Source organism: Dromaius novaehollandiae, chromosome 6 (assembly GCF_036370855.1).
Source record: "Dromaius novaehollandiae isolate bDroNov1 chromosome 6, bDroNov1.hap1, whole genome shotgun sequence".
NCBI lineage: Eukaryota > Metazoa > Chordata > Aves > Casuariiformes > Dromaiidae > Dromaius > Dromaius novaehollandiae.
Window position 1 is genome coordinate 17,139,520 of NC_088103.1, and position 24,939 is coordinate 17,164,458.

The 24,939-nt window shown below is 40.9% G+C and overlaps 1 long non-coding RNA gene across 1 annotated transcript in view; it reads right to left on the bottom strand.

The window, feature by feature from the left end:
• LOC112993282 (uncharacterized) overlaps positions 1-21,506 on the bottom strand; it is a 110,563-nt gene extending 89,057 nt beyond the window's left edge. The window contains exon 1 of the long non-coding RNA XR_003261691.2: positions 21,277-21,506. This is a non-coding gene — a long non-coding RNA (uncharacterized LOC112993282). The remainder of the gene's footprint in view (positions 1-21,276) is intronic.
• Between the last annotated feature and the right edge of the window lie 3,433 nt (positions 21,507-24,939).

Consider the following 24,939-nt stretch of genomic DNA (forward strand, 5'->3'; position numbering starts at 1 on the left):
CAGATTTGCATCTCATGTGCGAGATTTCATTGTCATTGCCTTGCATTTTATCAATGCCTAGAATCAGTGCTCCCTCCCCAGCTACCTCAGCCCAGCTTGAAAAAGATGCACATCCTAACTTAGGAACAGGGAGGGAAAGCTATAGAGGAATTGCTCTCTGGGGACAGGATGTGAGGATGCCTACCTGAATTCAATAGCTTGTTATGCATTGATCAAACCCCAGGTGTCACATTAGGCCATCGATTTCAAGAGGCAATTCTGCTTAAGAACTGAGGACATAATACGGGCCCAAGTTTTTGATAGCTCAGTCACATAACCCCTTCAAAAGAAGCCATTTAAAACTGAAACTACCAGTCAGCCTTGGCTTTTCAATTATGCTTATTCACAGCCTCTCTGGCTTAAGAGACTTTCTACAGAAAATCATTAAATTGTCAGTCTCATAAACTTCCAATTACCTTCCATAATAAAACTACACAGTAGTTAATACCAGACATTGCTTTAGGTGTTTATAACCACATTGATGTTGGGAGAGAGAGTCCAGAGCAGAATGAGATCTTGTATTTGGTTTTTATTTGCTCTGATGTAATTTATGGACTGCCCTTTGTCCACAAGCACCAGCAATGTTTTCAGATCTTCATCTGAACAGTAAGATTCAGTCACCAATCAGTGGTTTAACAACTCCTCCATGCGCCCATACGTCAAACCTATTTCAGTACAGACAAGGATGTTCCGCTTAAGCCTAGTGCACCCATGAACACAAAGCAGGAGCATGAAGCCGTGTCAGCCACAAGCTCTGTCTGGAGAACAGCTATGAGGCAGCCACTGGAAGCACCAGATCACAGTGTAAATTATTGTTCAAAAGGAAAGACAGGTCAAGGAAGGCAGCAGACAGGAGGGAAGATCCAGTTATTTATGGAACTTGCAGTAAGATGGAAAGTGTTTTTCCTTCAGATTGCCACTCTGCTTATAGTCCCTATGAAGAGCCTTTGAGAAGCTCATTCAATGGCTTGGTCTCATTCAACAGGAGCAGGGGCCACTTTAATCTACAGTACTAGAGGCAAAAGGAGCACAGAAGTAGGAGCTGAGAATCAATACACCCTTTCCTCTAACATGAGTGATCCTTCTGGATCTAGTTTGAAAGAAATAAGCAGGGCAACACGAGAAAGCAATCTCTGATCGTATGCCTCAAAGGCTGACTCTTCTACATAAACGCTAGACTCCACCTTCAAGGGTCTTAATCAGATCTTTTCTAGGGCCATTTTCTTGTATTTGAGGGGAAAAAATATTGGGGAAAATGCCATTGTTTTCTACAGATCACACTCCACCTATCTAGGAAGGCTTTTAAAGGCTCTGAAAGCAGTCAGTAAGTCTCAGCAAGGAGGTTAAAATTTGGTAGATTGTAGGGCCCATGGAAGCCTTGTAAAAGGGGTTTCTTGCTGCTTCCTACGTTCAGGGATGGATCACTGCACCTTTCCTCTGTGGGTCCGCTTTCTAGCACTGTCTTGAAGGAGGTCAGATGGTAAAGAAGTTAAAAGCAGACTTAACAGCAACACAAGTGTACAGTGTGTGTGAGGGGGAACGTACGGCACACCCAACGCTGACCAAAGCAGGTCCGGCGCAACCTCTGCAGCCCTCCTGCCCCAGGCGCACGCGTTGACAGCGCACAAGCAGGAGGAGGCCCATCGGTTGCCACCTGAGCTCAGGCTAGGGGCACCCAGCAGGAGCCAGCAGTTCACTTCTCCATGCAACTCAGCATTTCACAGGCTGGGACATTCAAATGTAAAGCTCCCCAGCTCCATTGCCTGGAAAAAAACATATGTGCAGCAGAAGTGTGCTTCAGTAGCTCCTATGGAAAGTATGGAGCCTGACTGCAGTTCAACATGTTGGGGGACACAATTCGATCCCATGGCAATTTTACGAGTCCTGAAAATTGTCTGTATTTGCAACTGGAATGAAAACAAAGCTTTTCTAACATTTTCTTGAAATGGAAAGCCCATCAAAACATCCACTTCTGGTCTGAAATCTGAGTTCAGTGACTGAGAAAAGAAGTGCTTGCCTGTGGATAACCTAAGAGCCAGGGCACAAATCTGCAGCAGGGCAGATTCTGGGATAGAAACTCTGCTCCTCATCAGCACAGCTGGACATGAAATTTTTGCATAACCATGACTCTCTCTCCCTCTTTCACCACAACCCCCCCCACACACACAAGAACTAAGCATTTGATTTTAACAGTATGAAATTTCATCCAAAACGTACCAGTCATCTCAATTTTTATATAGCTGGTTTGCGTTCCCACAATGAAGGCGCTATGAGAGGCAAGCCCTTCACAAACCCTCAACGCATCTGTATCCATCAGTACTGACCGCATAACTAGCTGCTTGTGCATTTTCAAACTAAAATGGCTCTGCACTGAAGTTTCAAGCCGATAAGCAGATAATGTTAATGCAGATTCTCAACAGCAGTTACAGAGTTTTGATTCCCAACTGGAGGAGTCAGAATAGGACAGGACTTTCCTAAAGGGCTGGGCTGAAAAACTTTTCTTTTTAATGTCAGTTGCTGGTCATTGGGAGTCTAAATAATCCCAACACTTGTATGCTATTGCTTTTAACAGACATACAAGTGCAAAATGCATCAACCATCATGTCAGCTTCACTTGGGCTCTACCGTTTGACAAAGTCAAACAGTAATTGCTCATCCTTCCAAAAAGAGGTGGCAAAAATGCTATGGTGGTTCCCCCAAAGTATCAGAGGTGCAAATATTATCAACTAACAGTGAGCAAATTTCAAGAAGTTTAGTTCATATGACCTTCAATCTGCAGGGTGAGAAAGCTCTCTCAGTTCTCACGATAGACCTTTGAAACTCAACAAATATTACCACCAAACACGGTTAAAAACCTGCTTGTACATAAGCTTTCAATTCTAAACTGCTGATTTTTGCTTTATTTGAATCACTTCTTCAATCTCAATTATCAGTTCCCCACCACTAACAAATATCTAACTAATTTATAGTGGCAAATAATAGAACTTGCATATTCTTTGTTGTACTGAAAGCAGATGGAAATTTTATTTGAGGGAATTAGATTATAACTCTACAAAAAAATAAAAAAGCTCATTGTATAACAATGCTTACAAGCACCGAACCATTTTCTGATGGGGTTCCTTCCTAAACTGCAGATTGTCAGGCTTGTGAGCCAGCTTCTATGCCAGGTATAGCCAGTCACCAAGAGCCGGAGCTAACATTACTTGCATTTATTTATGAAAATTTACTGAAATAAACAATATCAGAATCTAGTTAGTCCGCTACTGTGTCTCGGGCAGGCTGGTATCAGACCTGCCAGAGAATAGTCCAAGAAAACCTGAGGTAGGCAATTGCAGATTAAGCAGTGGGAAGTTTCTTCCTAATATCTCAGCTGGAGGTTGTCCTGTTCCCTAAGGCACAAGAAAAATATATCTGCCTTTCAAATTGCAACAGCCTCATTAAACAACCTCACTGGCTAAGAAAGCTGCAAAGGACATAAGGATTTAACAGTCTGATGTAGGTTAAGTCTCTTGTGAAACCCACTGCAGTTTTATTCCATATCCTTTGGGATATCATTTCATGATGATATAATGAACATAACCAGAGTGAAGAAGTACTTTGAAAAGCTCAGACACAAGTCTGGACCTATGCAAAAACAATTATCTGAACCATGGCCTAAAAACTAACAAATACAAAAAGTTCAACACACCAGTTTTTGCTCTTATGCAATCAGGTAGAAAATTATCTTCTGTGAGACTGCAAAGTTTTCCCCCAGGTGCTCCTTCAGCATTTTCTTCTCCTTGAAAATGCTCATAGAAAAAGTCTAAAGCAAAATTACCAAAATTCTGATAATGAAAAGATGGTGTGCAAGTGCACACTGTTTTTAAATAGAACTCAGTTTGCTTGTTCTGTGCCTAGAGGGGAATAAAAATGAAAGCAAGTAAACAAAAAGAACTTTTTAAATTTCCTTTTAGCCAAGCCGATGAGATGAGTCCAGCAAGGCTTTCCCGATCTACCTTTTCTCATCCATGTTTCTTGGGGGAATACTGATCAACCAGGAGAGGCTTTGAACTTACGCACACACCTCTTTCAACTAAAACTTCCACAGTAGGTTTAAAAGAATACAAAACACACAAACAAAAAAAAAAAAGGCTGTTGCAACAAGTCTGCTTTTTTTTTCATTCCTCCCATGTGGAAACAGAAAAAATACTTTTTTCCAATTAAGTAACAAGTGATGTACACCTGAAGGATCTTTCCTTTTAATCTCGGAACCTGAGATTAAAACAAATTTAGTCAACAGTGTTATTGAGAACTTGCTGAATCTCAAACCAAAAACTGAAGACCAGCATTAACAAATACTCACATCCATAAATGAAAGAGTAGATTTGTTATGAAACATTTTGTATATGCTGGTATTACAGGAGAACAATAATCAAAGCAGTAAACAACACAGGGAGAACAGCCTTGCCCTTTGTTAGCAAGGTGAACCTTGTGTTTTTCAAGTGGATTTGGTCTGGATTGCAAAATTCAGCCAGAAATGTTGTGAAAACAGTTTTTTTTTAAACAAGATTTTCTGATTTTCCATCTCTTAATTAAGCAGCCTTGGACTTTGGGTATTTTGCCTTTTATTTCTTGAGTTTCCTCTAGACATTAAAATAATGTTCAGGGCATGTATTTAACTGCTGGGAAAGAAATTGGCTGAAAGCAAAAAAGGCTTAAGAAAGTAGCACTAAGATTTATCAATCTAAAAAAAAAAATTCACTGACAGAAAATACTATTTTGATAATGTTAATTGCTTTTTCTTTATTAAAGGTTACTTGGAACTACGACATTTTTGCCCCAGGCTCTGCTTACTAAACCCTGCATCCTCTAACAGTAAGGCGAGAAATGGAACTCCCCAGACCTGCGCTCCTGCTCTGACCTGAATGCTGGAGTCCTGAATGACTTTGGGCAGTTTTCTCAGCTTTTCATGCCACAATTTCCCCCATCTGCAAATGAGAATAATGATACCTATTCTCTTTATAAAGCACTTTCAGATTGCTTAGCTTTTCTGATGACATTTCAGTATTATCATTGCTCTGTTTCCAACATAGCCAAAGCCAAAGGCAAGGTTGAGATGACATCAGAGTATCAAATTTTATTATAAATTATGCTAAAACATTTAATCCGAGATGAGTACATCACTTACATAAGAGTATGTGGTGGAACAAATTGTTAGCCAATATTCGTCCTGAAAAATATATCTGGACTAATCAGTATCCATTTTTATATTTACTCTCTGCAAACTTTTCAATAGCTGCATTTTACTAGTTTAAATATGTATGAAAGATGAATTTTAAATTTGAATGTTCAAATAATCATGCTGAACATCGCATCATATTTTAAATTAAAAAAATCACGTTCTAGGAAACTGGTGTGAGACATCCAATCAAAGGTCAGAAATTTGGGATTATGAGACATAGGTAAGTAACTACGTAAGAAAGAATGGCCCTTTTTAGGGTATTGGTTTAGGAGAGAAAGTAGTTCAGGAATTATTTACTGGAGACATTCCCATATAAAATCAGTTAATACAGGAAGCTGATCATGGGAAATCCACAAAAAAAGAGAGAGAGAGAGAGAGAGAGAAAAATTAAAGTATTCACTGGAAATTTATGGCTAAACTGTAATATCATGTTTATTCTTTACTGGTCTGAGATACTGCAGCTTAATATTCTATCAAGAAACAGTTAATTTCCGAGACTTGTGTTAGTTACTTGTATGCTCTGATTAATGTGAAAAAAAAATACTCCTTTCGAAGGAACTATCCCCAAGTAGATAGTCCAAAATCATTTTAGAAGACTACCCATTTTATTCTACTTACAGTAGAGCTTCTGTTATTTCATGACAAGTATCTACTCTCACATATTGTGTGCATAACTATTGTGATTTTTATTAAATTCACCCACATGGAGAAAAAAATTAATTTCATATTTTTTTCTCCTCCAGCTATTTGGAGTTGAAACTAAAAGCAGCAAGGTGGCTCACAGGTACCTGCTTTGCTGGACCGTTGGGTAAGGGGAAAGGGAGGGGAAGCAGCAAAGCTCTGTGGCAAGGAGACAATCTGTTGATCATTATATCGTATCATTAATATGGTTTAGGCTTGGGGTCTCCATAGGTTTCCTGCAGCACCAGGAAGACTTTACTTCAATTAAGGTATAACTTGACTTTCCACACACACACACACACACACACACACACACCCGGTCCTCTAAAGCAGCCGCAGTTGCCCAGTGTTGGATACAATTTTGGGTGCTCAGGGGAAGCACTGAAACTCTCAGGTGCTCAGTAACTTAGGGTCAAACTGACTGCCAGGTTTAAGAAATTAGGAAGGAATTTTTTCCCAGGCCAAATCAGCCCTTATCTTTTGCCTTCCTCTTTAGTACAGAGGATCCTTACATCACTTTGGTACTTCAGAAAGCCCTGCTATTGCAGAGACCTCAGATTCGAACGATAAGCTGTCTCCTGCTCCTTCCCGTGGCATATTGCAGTTCATAACTTCTGGGGTTTTTTAAACCTTCAGTCTTCTATTGTTTGTGGGGAAATAATTTGTGGACTATGACCAGAAATGTGTGGACCTTTCTGGATTACATGTATTATACAAGTGCCTGATTGCACAGAAAAGGCCAAAAGGAAGCCTTTGGGTCACGGAGATCACGTTCCTGTCCCACCGTCTAAAGCCATGCTGGAGGGTGGCTGGGTCTGCAACAGAGATTGGGATCAGGATAACAACAGAGACTTTTACTGAAGTCAGCAACTTGTATAGAAATTTCGGAGTGAAATCAGCAGCCAGCATAGCCTGAATGAGAAAGCTGATACCCCTCCAACCTCCAGAGCCCAGCTGCCCACTCTACCTTCTCTTTGGTCTTTATGGGTCACTTGCCCTATGGGCTCTCCTTAGTCCCGTCCTTTAGCAAAGCACTTCTCACAGCTAAAGCTCTAAAACAGAGTTACAAAGCCCAGAAAAGTGACAGCACCATTAAGAGAGAGTGTTGTATTAAACCACCCAAGGATCCTGAAGTCACATTTGTACTGTGGTAACTTGCACGTCTATGCTGCACTCCTATGGTAAAGCCTTAGGGTAGCTCCAAGAAAGTTGAAAAAAATTCCTAGGCGGGCCGGACTGTACTCAGGCTCATTAACGTTGCCTCTGAGCAGGGGTAATTAGCTCAGACTAGGCCTCAAGCTAACATGGCGCCTATTCTGCATTGTGCCATCCGCACAGGCCTTTGCGATCCAGCTGCATCAGCAAGCATGGGAATGCAACGTCCTAATGCTCCAGATGTGACTGATTTTGCCTCATAGGATCATTCCTTCTTCCCACTGACAGCATAACTGGCTAGACCTCTGGGTCTAGTCTTCTGATCCTGCGACTGACTTCGGACTTGCCTAAATTGCATTTCTCTTTCCCTATTCTCGCTGCAGGCAGAGGAGGGAGAAAGCACTGCAACATTTCTATGTATTCTCATATTTCTCCATAGTGCAGACCATATGCCAGGCCAGAAAGATAGTGGCCTGCTCAGTATGAAATAGTGTGAGAAGACTAATGAAGAAGCAGTAGGATTATAAAGGTTTCCATACTATTCAGTATAATGCAACGCAGAGAGTCACAAGGTAGCCCTGAATGCAATCCAGTTCTTGAATCAGAAACAACAAAACTGGACCAGCTACTCCAGGCATATGGTGTAGGTGATGCAGCTGTTCCTCTAAACTGGAACTGCTTGGTATGCCTGACACTACGTATTATCAGAAATTGGCTTTCTTACAGCATGTTCACTAACATAGCACCACACTGCTCCACCCGGAGGTGCATACAGCCTTCCCGCTAATTCATCTTCAGTTACTTTCAGGATACCAGATTTGTGCGATTGCCTTGAGACTGGAAGGATGGGTAGGTGGAACAGTTGTATCATACACATTTTTACCACATATTATGTGTCGCTAAATTGCAGTCACGTGATAAATTGCATGTTATTATTAATCCCATCTTCTCCAGCCTCACTATTATCTTCCAAGCCTGTACACACCACAAAAAAAATGAACATTTATTTCTTTCCCCCCAAATCTCTCTCTAAATTATTCTGGTTCAAAGTCAAGAACAGTAACACTCAGTTCTTGGCTCAGTGGCAGCCTCTCATGACCCTCCAGCATTAAAGTGAGCAGGCAAGCTTGAACTGTCACAGCCCCACTGAGTGTGACATAGCAATCGGTTGACATGGTGAACTTCCACCTTCCAACTGCTACCCTTGGACTTTGACACGCGTACTCGCTGTGAACCAGTTTAAGGCACAGAGGAAAGCTTTAGCAGGAAACTATTGGAAAAGTCAATCTTTTCACTGATGATGATTTTTAAAAAATTGATTGTTTTCTCAACAGATTTCAGGTCCCCTAGTTCACTTTACACATTACCCTTGTCCCCTGAACAGCCAACTCTGCCGGGTTGCTCACGATGGGCTGCCAACATCTCAGCGCCGTCTCCCGAGAGGAGGGGAGGAGACGGCTGTATAGCAGCTGTTAGAAAGGCAAGTGCATGAAATATTACAAGTATCTACACAGCAGCGGTAGCGGACAGAGAAGCCTTGGAAATAATAAAAATACCTCCGCAGGTTAGCAATTTTGTTATATTCAAGCCAAGAGAATTACTGAACATGAGAGCGCTAATTACAGGTAGCAGTGTTGATAGGCAATTCCAGCCTAAGAGAGCAGATTAAATCCATTTATTGCATGTGTGTATGTACTTCCATAGACACTTGCTACTGTTATCTGAGCAAATTACAATAACAGTTGCAGTATATTTTCTCTACTGTAATGAAAAGACAGAACTTTACTTTTTTTTTTTTCTTTTTTCTCTCTACAAGGATCTCTCAAGGCTTGGAAAGAAAATTTAATCGTTGCACTTTGATAGACAACGTTCAGATCTTTTAAATCTTTATTCTGTAAGTAAATTTTCCTGAAGCAATTTTCCTCATAATTACAGTCCTGATTAAGGTGAGCATTTCCACAGTTTTGATGGCTTTGTAAATCACAGTTACTGACTTTCTCTTATGGTGAACAGGAACTTACTTCATAATGAAGTTTTACTATGCAAAGTGGCTGAACGATAATGTAATTAACATCTATCTTAAGACATTTCTTATGCTTTAAAGTAACATGCATATCCATTCCCTCTTTTATATGCCAAGTATCGAACGATCATTCTGAATACCCACACAAAAAGAAATGTGGCAATAACTTCCCCTTCACTTTTACACTCTACTTGAAAGACGTGAAATTTGAAGCAGCTTAGTAATAAACTGATAAAAAATATGAGCTAGGAACCTCAAAACAAACCAGAAGTTGTTGCTTTTTGAAAGAGAATTAAGAGATGAAGATGAACAGGTTACTCTTATTTCATTCTCATATGACCCCTGTGCTTACAGGTATACTTACGTGTGAGCATGTCACCCGAAATGGAACAGCTTTACCTACTTTCTCCCATTACAGCCATCATGAATTTGGAACTGAGAAATTCTCTTGGAAATGATCACACATGCATAATTTACGGAAATAATATACAATCTTAATAAAAATTGAAGAGTCTGCAACAGCATATATACCCCATTTTTGCAGATCTAAGTGGAAAAAATCAAACACATAACAAAATTCTCCAGGATGCTATGGAAATTCATAGTAATCCCCAAGACTTCTCTCTCCAGGGCCCATAGAGTCAGCTAAGCATAGAATAAGTAAAACCACAACTGAAATAAGTTAAAAGAGAAAGTGATAAATTTTCCATGGATGGACACCTAAAATGGGAAACAGCAGCCTTCCAGGAAATTACACAGGTTGTTATAAACCGGGCAAAATTGCAAGGCATGGTATAGCAGCAATCAAATTCTACAACCTAACAGTTCCCTTTTTGGTTAAGATTTAAAAAATAAAAATAAATAAATAGATCTGCTAGTGTAATAATCTTTGTGCAGGTGGTCTTCCCAGGCCAACTGGTGTTACATATTATGCAGAGTGAATTCAGGGTGAATACTGAATGCTACTCTTTTAGGATCAGATTTACAGAGAATGAAGGTCCAAAAATGCACCCCAGGAGAGAGACCGATGCCTGTTCTGGATCAAAACCAAAAGTGTGCTGTACTGCACATGGCACCACCACAGCAATGCAGAGAAGGCTTCTGAAACACAGTAGCAATAGATCTGGACACGTCAAGCCACCAAACCACAGAAATCAGATTTAGAGAGAATCACCTAGATGATTACAGAAAAGAACCAAAGTCACTTATTTTGGTACTTCAGGGTGAACTGAAATGAAAATTCTGGTTAAGGGGAGAGGATCTCTGATCATTATTTCACCTGCTACTAACCGTTAACATACCCGATACCAGACACTACAAAAAAAAAGTAAGTTTTGAAAAGCGGCTCAGATTAAGATCAATATATTGTACACCACAAAAATCCAAACACAAACCTAGTCTAACAAGACACACGTCAAAATGCTGTAATTACTTAGAAATAAGTTTAGAAAGACAAATTACCAAAAATATTTTAGGTATTTCAAACCTTAAGGGCCAAGGAGTAGGAACAAAATGAACTGAATCATGTAACAGCTTTTTCATATTTCAGGCTTGAAATCATTTTAGCAATACAGATTTATACAGGTATAAAAAATAGTATTTTTGAAGTTATTTATACATTTTCTGTATAATATAACTGTCTGTTCTGGTCCTATGTGCAAAGTCATGTTCAGAAATAAACAATTTGTTGCCATTTTCCATGCATCTGTGAATTATGTTGGAAGAGGGATGCACAGATACTCTGAGTGAATGTTTCCAAAGTTTTCCTCAAATTAAATTACATATTAAAACAAAAAAATCTTCTCTTGTGCTTCCATCTATTTTATGGCCACATCCTGTGACTACTGAAGCAAACAAGTTACCTAGCATTGTTGTTCACCGCAACAACAAATTTTATATAAGTTTTGCAGACTGCCATGGAAAGTGGACTAGGAGTCAGTACTTGCAAGCTTCTGCACTAGCATTGCAAGAATTCTGGTTGTCCACCTGACCACCAACACAACATGTAGCCTCTGTCTCCGATTTAAACTACCTGAATACTGAATATTTGCAAAAGAAATTACAGACCAAGAATAAAATGGAGAACTATATGGAAAATAAGTAAGAACTTGTGCTTCAGGAAGTAGGAATTCAGGGGATATTTACAAAATCTATTTTAAAATTTTGAAGCACAAGCTACATGTATTTAAATAAGAATGTTTTTAATTTGTATATAAAATTACAATACCAACCACTTTTAGCCATATCAAATCCAGAAAGTCACCACTCTAAAGTGCAATGGTTGATTTTGTTTCCAGCACCGTATGTCAATTTCCAGAATAGCAGAATAGAGCATTTGGGGGCTGGGTGATGGAAATTCCCCAACTCCGTAGCCACTGGTGCACACTAAAGAGTTTTTTCAATTCAAGCCCATTGCTTGCTGTCTTGTTTTCTGCAAGTCCTTGCCCCTTCGTGGCAACCTTTGGGGTTTTTAAAGTCTGTCACCATGTCACTCCTCAGTGTTTTCTTCAATTAACTGTGACATCCAGCTCGTTACGAGTCGTCCCGAGAGGCGATGCTCACACACCTCGGCCCCTTCTCGCCGCTCTCCTCTGGACTCACCCTGCCGGCTGCGGGTTTCTTCCCAGGTGCGCGACTGCTCGGAAGCAGCGGCGCTACTCGAGCCGAGACGTTCTCAGGGCCAAGTAGCACACAGAGAATTGCTCTGCATATCTCACTTTAGTTTTTCATAGTTTTTCATTTTATATCGCACACTGATACTCGGGAGCATTGGTTTTGGGCAGCCGCCAGAGGCCACTGATGCGCACACGGGTCAGAACCCCCTGGCCCCTGCCGGGCTTCTGCCTCCCGCAGTCGTCTGCGGCCGCGCAGAGAGCAGCTCCCGTTGCGGACCTGCGGTTTGCGTTCAGCCCTTCGTGCCCTGCTTATTTCAGGTGATTTCACCAGTTGGCCAGGTTTATTTTGCATGCTTTCAGGGCCTTTCCCTAGAGCTTAGTATCATTTGCAGATGTGTTAAGTGCGCTCTTGATTTTGTTATCCAAGATATTCAATGAAAATACAAAATAGTACCAGACTCAGGATGCAGAAAGAAATACAAAACAACATTTCTCTTTCTACCCATATATAATAATGCTGTAGCTAATATCTGTCACAGAGTTGGAAAACATAATGGAAACACAGGCTAATGTAAAGCTAATTTAATCTTTCAAAAAGCAAAAACCCGCAACAGCTGCAGGAAAGCACAAATGAGTCACTGTTTCAGCTACGAGACTATTACTTTTAAATAATTATTAATCTTGCTTCAATTACACAGCATGTGATTCAACCTCTGCATTGCTATTAACTCCACAGGGAGAGTTTTTCATACATAAAAACACAGGATTTATGGTGCTGGATCTTCCCCTAAAGACCTTCTGGAAAGTGCTCCCTGGCCTTAATCATAAGTGCCTAACGTCCTTCTTCTGACTGACAAGTATTAGCGACTAATGTTGCCAACAAAATCATCCTGACTGCATCTCTACACTCTTGAAAAGCTCAGTGATAAAGGGTTTGGAGCAGAGAATTTGTCTATCATTAAATGTCCATTTAGGGGAAATGAATTCCCTCGTATACTAACTTTTTGCTGTTGTAACTGGCAGTACTTTGCTTACATTGCACTTTTCACACTTCCAAAATCACTAGCAGAGCTGTGGTCAGAGCAAGCAATTTCTGCTAGCAGCCCCAGCAATGAGGACGCAGGCCGCGCACACGCCAACGCCAGCTGCTTCCCCGTTCCCTCCTCGCGAGGCAGAGGGGCTCGGGGGAGACACGGCAAAGAGCCTTCCACGGCCTGGTCCCGCGACACCCCATCGGGGCGCGTGCGTGCGTGCACACTCGTGTAGATGGTGAAAGCCAAGGAATTCACTGTTAAAGTCTGGCACTTTTCACAGTTGAAAGTCTCAAAATTCTTCAGATTCAGTGCAGTTGAGGACAAAGTTCTCTATTTTCCATAGGATCATCTGGTCCCCTGCATATTATGCATAGATGACAATTCAGCACACACCGCTTAACTGAATCACCCTTAGTCTATAGGCACATTTAAGAGTGTTAGACTATTATAGCAGAGACTCATCAAACTGGATTAATGTCCTTCCTGAAGACTTAATACTTTTAAAACCCTTTATTACCTACATAAATTGCAAAATTTATGATTCATATAGAGTGATATGATAAGCACTATTGCCAGCATTCATTTTCTGATGGCATTAAGAAGTGTACTGCATTCTGTTTACATGAGATACGAGGCTAATGCCACATAACAGACTCTCTGCTTCGTTTTTCCCCTCTGTGAAGCAATATGATTAAGATTGCAATTATCAGGTTATTGAGAGGTAATTATTTTTTATATGCAACCCCTATTTGATTAGGAAGTTCTGGCTATTGACTCATGATGCATTAGCCTTGGCGCTCAGATGGTAAGTCCACCACAGTGCTCGAGTTATGCCAGATGCCTGGGAATTTCAAGTAGATGCCACAGGTCTCTCTCCTGACTACAAGAAAAACCAGTCCACACTCAGTACTAGCATCTGAATTAAAGCACGGATCCATTCTGCTCAGGTCACACGTAGTAGCCATTATGCATTTCTGACAGCTGCACTCAAGCTTAGAAACAGCCTAAGTCACATTAAACTGGGAAAGGATCCTAACAGCACTGCGTTTTCCAGAGAAGTATTATTGCCTTTATAAAGTGTGTCATCCTGAGACCACCAATTTTAAAACCCTGTTAATTTGGGGGGCCTCGAGACCTGTATCCCTACCAATACAATTACCAATTGCCTGTCTAGCCCCAAGCCGTCTAGTTGCAATAGATGATCTACTTGTTACTTTTGCCAGAAATAGAATAGAGCTACACCTTCACACCAGCATTTTTCAACACAGAGAATGAAGACGGTCACTTAGTGACTGGTGTCACCATCATCTCAGAGCGTTTACACAGCCACCTCTCATCCTGCTCCCTTATGTGTAGAAGCATCGTATCTGCAACAGATGCTGATAGGTGCTCTTGAACTGTTGCAGGCATATCCAGTTAATGCTGCCCCAGTCCAGATACGGTTAAAAACTCTTATTTTATTATTTGTAAGAGTAAATGAATGCAATTGACCCATTAATACTCAGTTACTCGCATATGATGTTCGTCTATAGATGCTTTTGCAATCCACAGAGGCATAAGAATATCCTTTTTGCAAATCCCACTTCCTGTGCAGAAGCTGCTAAATCCTATGCTCTCAAGATTAATTCAGCAGCACTTGCAAATAGCTGGGATTACTGCAGTCCCAATAGGCTGGTTCCCAATTTCCCGAGAACCCCTCCTTAGCACCTTCATCGCTTGCACACACACGCCCCACCCCAAGAGAAAATTACAATTTTGTCCTACAACTGTCATTATATATGGGCTGGCTGAAAGAGGAACCATGCTAATTAACTCTCCTTATCAGCAAACCTCCCCACCCACTCCCCAATTTATTGCCATGCCCACCGGCAATCACTCCCAAAACGAAATGAAGTTCTACCCTTGGCACCAAGTTCTGGGACCAGCCCAGCCTGCGGCGCCTCTTGGTACACTGCTGCTTCTCCGCGTTGGTGCCTCGCAAGCGCAGCCTTCGTAAAATCGTGCCCTACTCATTTCAGCCTCCTTTTGTCAGCAGGGCGCGTGCGGCACACAGCTATAGAGAAAACAATAAAGCTAGGTAGAGAAAAGCAGGTTTATAGAAAAATAAATGCAAGAACACAGAAAAAGCTGAAGGAAATACGTACAGCCTGCAGAGGATGCTGGGTTTATAATGAATTGGGCAAGAGGCAATTACAAGAACAAATAGGTGAGAAGGAAGGCAGATGTGGGACAAGCTGTACAGCTTGGCAGACCAGGAAGAACAGGGAGATGAAAATAAGCAGCGATGAATGCGCATGACGAGACAGTAAATGCAAAACCAAAATAGGCAGCAGCAGCAGCAATTGTTACAGCTTGAAATACTGTCATTAGCCCCAGCCAGGAAGCCCTAACAGCAAAAAGGATAGATTCAGACAAAAGATAAAAATCAACTGAATGAGGAAGAATCAACCAAAAATCTAGTGAACAATATAAAATCACTTAGGAGCTTATTGATGCCATTTCTAGGTAGTCACTGGCTAAAAACAGGATACAGTAAGAAGAGGTACATTATTTCTGGAGCCCGGATCTGGGTCACCCTGCCTGGTCGCCCGCTCCTGCCATGCAGCAGAGGCGCCTGCACCACTGTTCGCGCCCACCGCAGTCACCTGCCACCGCGCGGGGACCGTGGCACGGGCACAGCAGGCTGCCACACCGTGGGGGGACCGGCTTCATCCAAAGCCTAGGGAGCCACAGCAAACACCACCAACCTCTGAACTGTGGCACTAAGTCAAGAGATTCTGCATTGAAAAGCTTCCTTATGTCATCCGAGCAATAAACTAAGTTGCCTTAAAAAAAAATCCCAGAGCTGTAGTTCAAAACAAAAACCTCAAATAATTCAGTTCTGAACAGAAAGTATCAGTCATTTTACTTCTTGGTCCCAAACTAGGCCAAGTTAAGAGTTCAGAGTAATTCCTTCTCTTGCAGAAGGAAATTTCTTCCTGAAAGAGGAGATTTAACGCAGACTGAAGTGCTTCATTTTTATTGGGAGGTTTAGGAATTTGGCTGCAACAAGACTGAACACCACGACAGAAAGCGCTCTCGCATCCTTGGAGGAACACTTAGCCTTTCCTGAGAAGGTCCTTCAAAATGAAAAACTACTGCCTGAGGATTGATTAAATGACCACTTAATTAGATAGAGGAGCTCTACTGACTGTATTTGACAGCATTAGGAAAAAAATGCATGCCTTTAAAGAATTTGAAAAAAATGTGAAATCTCTCTTATTTCTGAGGTCCCACATACAAGACATCTGAGGCACAAAAAGGTGCAAGAGCAGGCTTGAATTATTTATGCTTTTTAAGACAGCTTTAGAGAATAAGATGTTTCAGATAAAGTTCAAAATTTAGTCTACCCTCTACCCGTTATGATTTAATGAAAAATATCCTCCAAATAAATACAATTTCATATTTAGTTTATGCTTATAAAATTAAAAAAGTATCAAAATGTAATAAAATCTACTGCTGTAATCGACTTCCACATATTTTCATCCAAACTTTGCAATGTGGCCTGGATTCACACTTCTGGCTGGGGGTACAGAAGGGATAGGCTCTCTGATGTACTCTAAAATACCAAATTTTCTCAGGTTAAGATTCAGAATTTCAGCCTGCCCTTCTATCATTATTACAATAGGATGAAAGGGGAGAGTGCAAGCCTCTTCAAAGAGCATAAATTTTAAAAAAGGGAAATCAGGAAAAAATAACAGTATCAAAGGCCCAAAACATTAATAGGTGGAAAAAAACCTGGACTCTTGCTACCTATTCAGTACAAAATACATATTCAGCAGAATTATGGTAGGCATGACCTTTCAAACAAGGGCTAAAACCCTTCTCAGAGTGTCAAAGTTCCGTTGATATCATCAAATATACGGCCAATTTCCAGGCGAAAAGGAATAAACATGTTCAAAGGTGTATGCACTATAGTTTTTAGGGAACAAGAGGAAAGTGCACTTAGGAACCGCCAACTTCAGCTTATCAGCTATTACGCTGCCGGCTGCCAGTCCTTCGGCAGCAGGGCAGTACACGCGCGAGCAGGGACCTCCAGGTCTCTTACAAATAACCCAGCAGGGTATCAGAGGAACACTAGCAAAGCAGATCTTAACTGCTACACAACCGGTCGGTCTTTAATAGCTTTATAGAGCATATTGAAGGGCAGGGCACATAACCACCTTGCAGCTGCTGCTGCAAGAAGAACCACATGCTCCAGCTAGAACAAACGCAGATTTCTCTAGGATATGACACATGGAGCTGTCAACGAGCTTCTCAAATACCTCTTCTTCCACTTTGCTTGAGTGGTTTTGCCAACTCAGTCGCTGCTGTGGGCGGTTCGGAGAAGAGTGACAGTCCCCTCCATGCCATGATTGACAGCAGAGGGTCCAACCTGGCCGCTGGCTTCAGCTTCGCAGGTGAGAGTGAAGGACAGGACGGGCAGGCACATTTCCCAGTGAGCACAGACAGCACGCATGGACAAGAAGTAGCCTCCTCCTTATTCTACTCTATAGTACTCTACTCTCACAAGTAACTAGAGAAAGAGACAGAAATTGAAGAAAAACCTATTTACCCTCATTTTTCTGATAGAACAGACATTCAACAAGGGTCACAGGCTCAATGGGCCATCAGAGCACTCCAATACCAGAACCAACTGGGCTTCACAGGACCTAATGTACTGTTGGGACATGTCTAGGTTCATTTAATGAATCTATACACAATATCCTGTGCAATTTTCTTAGTTCATAAAAAGCATGATGCATTTTCAATTTTCTGTCTTGAACTGGTCTGTTCGGAGGTTGCCTCATCAATTTAAAATCAAAGTATCTAGAGCCTGTCTTCTCACTGGCATTAACAGAAATCCCATGCAATACTCTACAGTCACAATTCACATAAAACAAAACAAAAGAAACTCCAAAAACTTCTGTGGAAAGAAGCTTCATTCTTTTTGGTGGTCTTTTTAATTGACACTGGAAAAGCTATAACCATTGGCCAACTGTTTAAAATTTGCCTGAAAAAAAAAATCTAAATTCTCTGTACTATGCTCAACTCCATTTGGCACAATGGAAGCGCAAAAGAAGAGACCTCATTAAATGCACCCCTTGGTTTAGGCAGATGAGAGAGTGCTTAATATCATTTCAGCCCTGATCTCACTTGTTCCTGTGGAACAGATGCAGTATGTAATTTACCATAGATGATGACATTTGAGATGATTCAAAAATCACGGATTAGATGAAATTATATCAAGCTAGATACGGCCATCTGCTATGATTTCAAGAATTCACCTGATAGTCACTTATTTCATGATTTGAGCTTCAACATATAGAGGATTTTGTACACATACATTTGAGATAGTGGCAGACAAAAGACTTTCTCAGGGATAGAGAGATGTGTTCTGTGCTGTTCTGTTTTATTGCTGTCTGTAGCCATTTGTACAAGTCTAGACATAGAGTCTGGAAGTCTGTCTTCTGTGGAAAAAAGCAAAGTATCTAGAGCCTCTCTTCTAATTGGCAATAACAGAAATCCCATGCAATACTCGAAAATCTAAATTCACATAAAACAAAACAAACTCCAAAAATTTCTGTGAAAAGAAGATCTACCGTGTTATTTATAACTTCGACTAGTGTCCAGATGCCCAAGGAAAGATACCGTGAATGTTGCACCAACTTTCTCAGCTAGAATCAGCCAGGAGTCGGGGTGACAGGAACCTCACTCACCACAGACTGCACTTATACCAATATCCCCGAAAGAACAAAGGGGGTTTAAACTGAAAGGCTGAGATTTCTTTCAACAGGAACCAGAATAGGTAACTTTTAAAGGAGAAAAACAAACCCTCAAAAAAACATTCAGTGAGAGGGGAAAAAAATAAAAGGGGAATAGGAAGCAATCTCTGCTCTGACCACTGTGTCCTTACATGGCAGGATTTTTATTTTCCCTAGACTTTTTGGGTGCCAAAGCCCACGCACTTTCCTGATTCTCTTTCTTCTCATCCCCATTGCAAAACATTAGAACAAACAGGTGAAACATTAAAACAAATGAGCAAAATATTAAAACAAACATGAGAAAGATACTGTCCAGTACAGGTTAAAAAAAAAAAAAAAAGAAAGAAAAAAAGAACTGTTATCACCCCCATCTTATCTCAAAGTGAAGTGCAACAGGCAAAGTTGCTTGCCCACCATTAAAGAGAAAACCTGTGACTGAATGGAGATCTGCACCCAGCTTGTCTGGTCCAGCAGGCCTTACGCTTGAGCAAGGCTTCTGAAGAGGGGCAGCTAGCATCCTTCTTCCGTGCTAGGCTTTTACTGTCAATAGACAAAGCAAGGTGAGCTGCTGCACAGTGCCAAATGCTATTATTCAGAGCTTCATGTATAGCTTATATAAAAGTAGAAGAGATGACCAATTCTATATACAGTATATTATATTTTCCTTCAAGGTCATTACAAATTCCTTAATAAATTTAATAATAAGCTAGAGGCAGTCCTAAACTAAGACATGAAGAAACTCTTGTTGGAACACTAGGCTGATAGGAAATGCTGTATGATACCGAAGTCTCTTACTGGATCACAGAAATATTATACAAGAACAAAATAACTGCTTAGAGAAAGTGTGGATGTCCTGGCTGAGACAGATGAGACAAAGGTTTGAAAACATCCCCTTTTGCTCTCTATGTTGTACTTTGAAATCAGCAACTTTCAGCGCAGATGTGCTAGAATTGCTGCAAAACCTACACAGTCCTTTCTTAGTTTCTCCAATACAATTTCCAAGAATACAGAAATACTGAGTACAGATAAAAGGGTATATTATCAGCACAGAATTGTCATGTCCAGTTTTGCTGTATTTACGCCTCTGCAAAGTAGTTGAAAAATTGGAGAGGGCTCATGGATCCACCATAAGAAATATTTCACGGCTGCAAAATGTGCTTTGCATGAGAAATTAGTCTTTTCTCCATACCAAAAGTTATGGGATGATGACTTCTCACATTTGCTAGTTAGACATTTTCTAATTACTTGTATGTGGCAGAAGGTATCAGACTCTAGGAGGTAGCAGACAGAAAAGGATAACAAGATCCAATGGCTGGAAAGTAGTGCTAGAAATAGTCAAGTATACATAAGAGGATTTGGGAGCGGGGCAGAGGGAAGTGGGTCCAGGTGGTAATAGAAGTTAACACCTGGAATTGCTCACAGGATATAGAGGATTCCCTATCAATTGAGGGTCTTAAACTGAGAACTTGCAGCTTTCTAAAACCCCTCTCTGATTTGCCCATTGGGCTCAATGGGGAAATGGGTAAAAGTCTGCAGGCTGTGTTTATACTGAAGGCCAGATGAGATGGGCAAAATGGTCTCCTCTTACCTTAAAATGTGGGCAATTTAGCAGAAACTAAATGAAAAAAAGGTATAAAACTGTACAGCATTTTATGGGGTATTACTGTGGGTTACTGTGTGATTCTGCCCTTGCCCTGTACAAAAATATGGATCCACACTTAAGAACAACAACTCTTAATCATGGAGCTTCTTCTATGAAGTTCAACAGAAACATATTTTTATGTTATTTGGAAAAAATGTTTGGTGGTTATGAAATCATGACCTGAAATTAATAAATTGTTAAAGTGATCTGCCTGAAGTGTACTTAGCATCATCAGAAATGAAGGCTGAAACATGTCATTTTATCCCTATACTAAATTCCTTAGCTAACTTCAGTAAAAGCAGAGCTACTCTCCTCCTGCAGTCACTATGCACATACTGTCAAATTTAGGGGATGTAACACAAATGACACCAAAAGCTGCTAGCAGAGGCACTCCAGCCCATTTGTTTCTTCAGCAGCAAATAAACAATGTTTTTTAAAGAGAACTTTAACTTCATTGTAGATAAATGAATACTTACACTGCTCAATTTTAATTTTGCATCAATTCAGCACATACTAGAACCATCACTTTCACAGACCTAAAACCCAAAGTCATCATTATGTAAAACATCTGCAACAGTACCTCAACACTGACCCTCAGTACAGGGAGCAGGCAAACACTGAATGCCATTAGTTCCTCTATATTCATTGGTGTCTCGATTTCAGACTTGATAATAATTAGAAGCTTGTTCACATCCTATCGGTTTTGTTCAAGGCAATTTGTGATGTCAAGAAGGCTGACATCATTAAACATGATCAGGCCTCCAAATCAGGCTGCTTGGATGAAACAAGTCCTGCAGCAGAGCCCCGATCCCATCACATTCCAGAGCCCAGTTAGGTGCCACTGAAATACCACTTTACTATACTTAGTAGTGTCTAAAGAGCTTTTTTTTTTTTTTTTTTTTTTTTTTTGGCCTATTTGCATTTGTACTTTGTGAAATTTTTTTTCCCCAGGTTTTCAGATAAACAGATGGCTAATTTAAGGAAGATTAGAAGGTATCTACCACTGAATATACTGGCCCCAACATCCCTTAACTTGAGTCCCAGGCATATAAGGGTATAAAGTATGATATTCTGAGACCTCACCTTCCATTCAAACAGCTGTCTTCATCCTTAGTGAGATTTGGAAGAACAGAATGCTGTCTGGGAATCCTATTTTCTGAAGAATTGCTGTGGAACTGGAAATAGAGCTGACTGAAATAGCTAGAAGAGCTCTCCTGATGAGGTAGAAACTCCAGCACTGCTGCTACGGTTCCTACTCTCTGACATGAGTAACATGTCAGAGCACATAGCTAGGTTTCTAAACTCCACTTACAGCCAGGTGTTCTCTAACATATGCAGCTAGTCCCTTGAAAAACCTGTCATTCCAGGCTTGAGGGGATGTAAAAATAAGCTCCAGTCACTCAGGGCATGCACTGCTGTCTTCCCTTGCAGCTTGATGTGCTCTCTATGGACCTCAGCATGCTCTGACAAGCCTAGATACAACTCACCTTCCCGCTTCTAAATGGGAACAGTCCATCAGCCCCAGAAATTCTGTTAAATGCTCTCGTAACTTTTGATAAGCCTCCAATGCTTCTTATTGTGGAAAACAAGCAAACGTTCAAAGAGTAATTAAGCTTCTTTCCTAATATTTTTTTGCCTACTAAATTAACCTGAACGCTGAGGCGGCAAGCTTTCCTTGGAATATCAGCAACCTAAAAAGGCTGGTGTTAATTTTTACATGTAAGCAACTTCAATGGCAATCTTTACATAGATTCAGTCACCTTTGCACTGACAAGTAGTACTAAACAGATGCTATGGTATTAAACACTTTAGAAACATGAGCAAGAAAAACAAGAAAGTGAAGACTGTTACAGCTGCAGTCTCTCACTACCATTTAATATTGTAATACTGCATAAATGCAGAAGACAGCCCACCCCAGCTTACTCTCAAAGGGCTGGGGCAGGGACTCTTCCATACACCCGCCATTCAAACAATGGGCCCTGCTCCTTGCCAAGTACAGCTTGTGTACAGTGTGTACTCTGGATCTCTCTCAGCTCTATAATAAAAAATGTCTTCATGTCATGCATAAGATCACTGTACTTTGATCTTTCTTTCATACTGTAACTTAGAGTATCCAGTATTAGCATTGCTTTATCACTTTTGGAAGAAGTCCTAAGAACTTATAAACGAGCACTTCAAAAATTCACGTGCTTATCCGCCTGTTTAATTATATCTCCATGCTAAAAAGATGCCTGTGTAGACATACATTTTGCAGTACTATTAAATAAATGTTTAAATAGCTGCTGCAATTCAAAGATGCATGCAACCATTTCAATCCATAGCTTTAGAGACACATAGTTAAGAGCAGCAAATTCAGACATTTCAGAATATTCTGGATAGTAAAGAGGGTCTTCTGTATAGGGTTTGTGTATACTACCTCTACTGCAAACTTCCCTGAGTACGAGAAGCAATTTAGGATGTTAGATTCTAACTAGAAAGTAAAATGCACCTTACTCCATGTTCAGTTCTTAGCAGTTGTCACAGTTTTACAATCTACGTGATAGTTTTCAAATGTTCAAGCAGGAAAGTACACTGTAACCTGCATATGATCTTTTTAGGACTACAGCACCATACTGACTAGCAGTAAGAGTCTAATGACTAGATACCAAGAACTTCTCAGTACCATTGATGCTGCCTTAAAGAAAGCTGGTGGTATACACCTTTTAAGCTATTGCCGAAATACCTTCTGGGACAGGTTGCTTATTACGTAGCAGGTGTTGTACAAACCATTTATCAAAGCAGCTACACTAACGGGTGGAGAGCCTAATACAGAGTATACACATCCACCTAAGTTTTAGCCACTACATCTTACTTTTACCATTAGGACTGCTTACTTAAAACTTAGCAAGCTTAAAAATCTGGTTAACAGTTTCCAGAGCTCTCAGAACTCAAGCAAGGGGAAAGAAGGTAGGCCACAGTCTGTTTGGTTTTACACCATTCTTTCTGTTCCTGTAAGAGTTACATTGCACATAGCGCACAAAATGCCTCTCCTTTTTAATTTCAAATTACATACCTTCTCCTTTCACTGTGAATCAAAACATTGCTTTGAACCGAGTTAGAGCAGTTGCAAAGCTAGCCTAGGACAGGTGAGACAGAAGGGATTCTCAGATCTGCTGACGAACACCCAAAGACGCACCAAAGAAAATGACCCTTCCTCCTCCTGAATAGAAATGTTTGTGCTCACAGTCCTAACTATCTCTGTGTATTTGCCCAACAAGTTCTGCATTAATTTCCGTTCGCTACTTTAGTCAATGAAATTTCCATTAGGCCACTGGAAGCTCCAGCCTGAATACCTGCCGTTACCAGTTTAGAAGAGAGTCCTGGACTTCCAGACTCAGGGCCCATTTTCCCCCAACAGCCATTTAGCAGGCTACAATCCCATTTAAAGACTGGAAAAGAGATACCAGACTACAGAGTCTTGCATTGCTGGGCCTACGCACACAGAGAAGCATGTGTAATGAGCATCTCGCATTAGTCACTGTACCGCCGAAGCAGCAGTGCCTAGGGCACTGCTCCCTCCTCATGCAAAATGTCAGGATTTTGGGGGCACCCACCTTTTAGGCACCGTCAGGAGAGCGTGGAAGCGGATAGAGCCTTGGCTGCCGCTTGCAATAACCGGGGCTCACAGAGCCATACGTTAAACCCAGAAGCTTACAGATTCTGTTCTTCCCTCCCACCGAGGCCCCGGAAAGCTGGATAAGTAATGGATAATTGTCTGTATCTGCCTGTAGGCCTCTGAGGTGAGCACATGCTACCAACACATAACGGAGAATCAGCATTACTCGTCCAGCTAAAGACCTAGGTAAGCAGTGTTACAGAGACTTCACGTACCACAATGCTACCCACCATTAAATGCCTACCACCTAATACTATGTATACCTCTTATTTCTTCAGTACTCTCTAACCCAGCTTTACATCATCATAATACATTTTTTAAATTTTGATCTAAATAATGAACTAAAAATCCACTGCCCACTCCAGTAGGCTTTCCTCTTATCTTTCCCTAACCTCCTATGTTCAAAACAGATTTGTCATTGCTCTTACTTTTAACAGAATGCTTTTGTCTTTCCTAGACTGCACATTCAACTCATCCCACTATTTGCTTTTTCAGAGGTTGCTACAGCCTCAGGCTCCAAGTGGTAGAGTCATTTCACATATATTTTTTAAACATTTTATTTGAGTCTGCATTCTGTTTCTTCTGATCCTCCTCCCCCTTCCAGTCAGCTATTGCAACTTAAATACAGACCAGAATCAAGGAGGGCATTAGACTGCAACTGATGTTGACCATATAGGATAACAGGCAGGTAGGGCCCTTCTAGCACCATGGATCATGCTGTTAGGATGGTGCCACAGCTTTGAGTGATTAATGTACTACAACCTGAGTCATGACCACGTTTCCCCGCCCCCTTTCTTTCAAAGCAATTGTATGGTTAACAGATAGAAAATTAAGTTATTCTGATCTGCCTTGGTTTACATATGTATAATACCTGTAGACAGGCACTACAGAAAGAATTTCTATAAAACAAGCACATACCATTGTGACTTTCTTTCAGCACATAGCAGACATTGTCTTCTCCAGTTTCCTCAGCCCTCCTTTGCAGGCTCCTCTCTCAGCTGGGGACAATGAGGCATCAGTGCAGCAACACATTTTATACTGACTACAGGTCTAGCTCTCAGCTTATATTCTAAATCTTTAATGCATTGTTT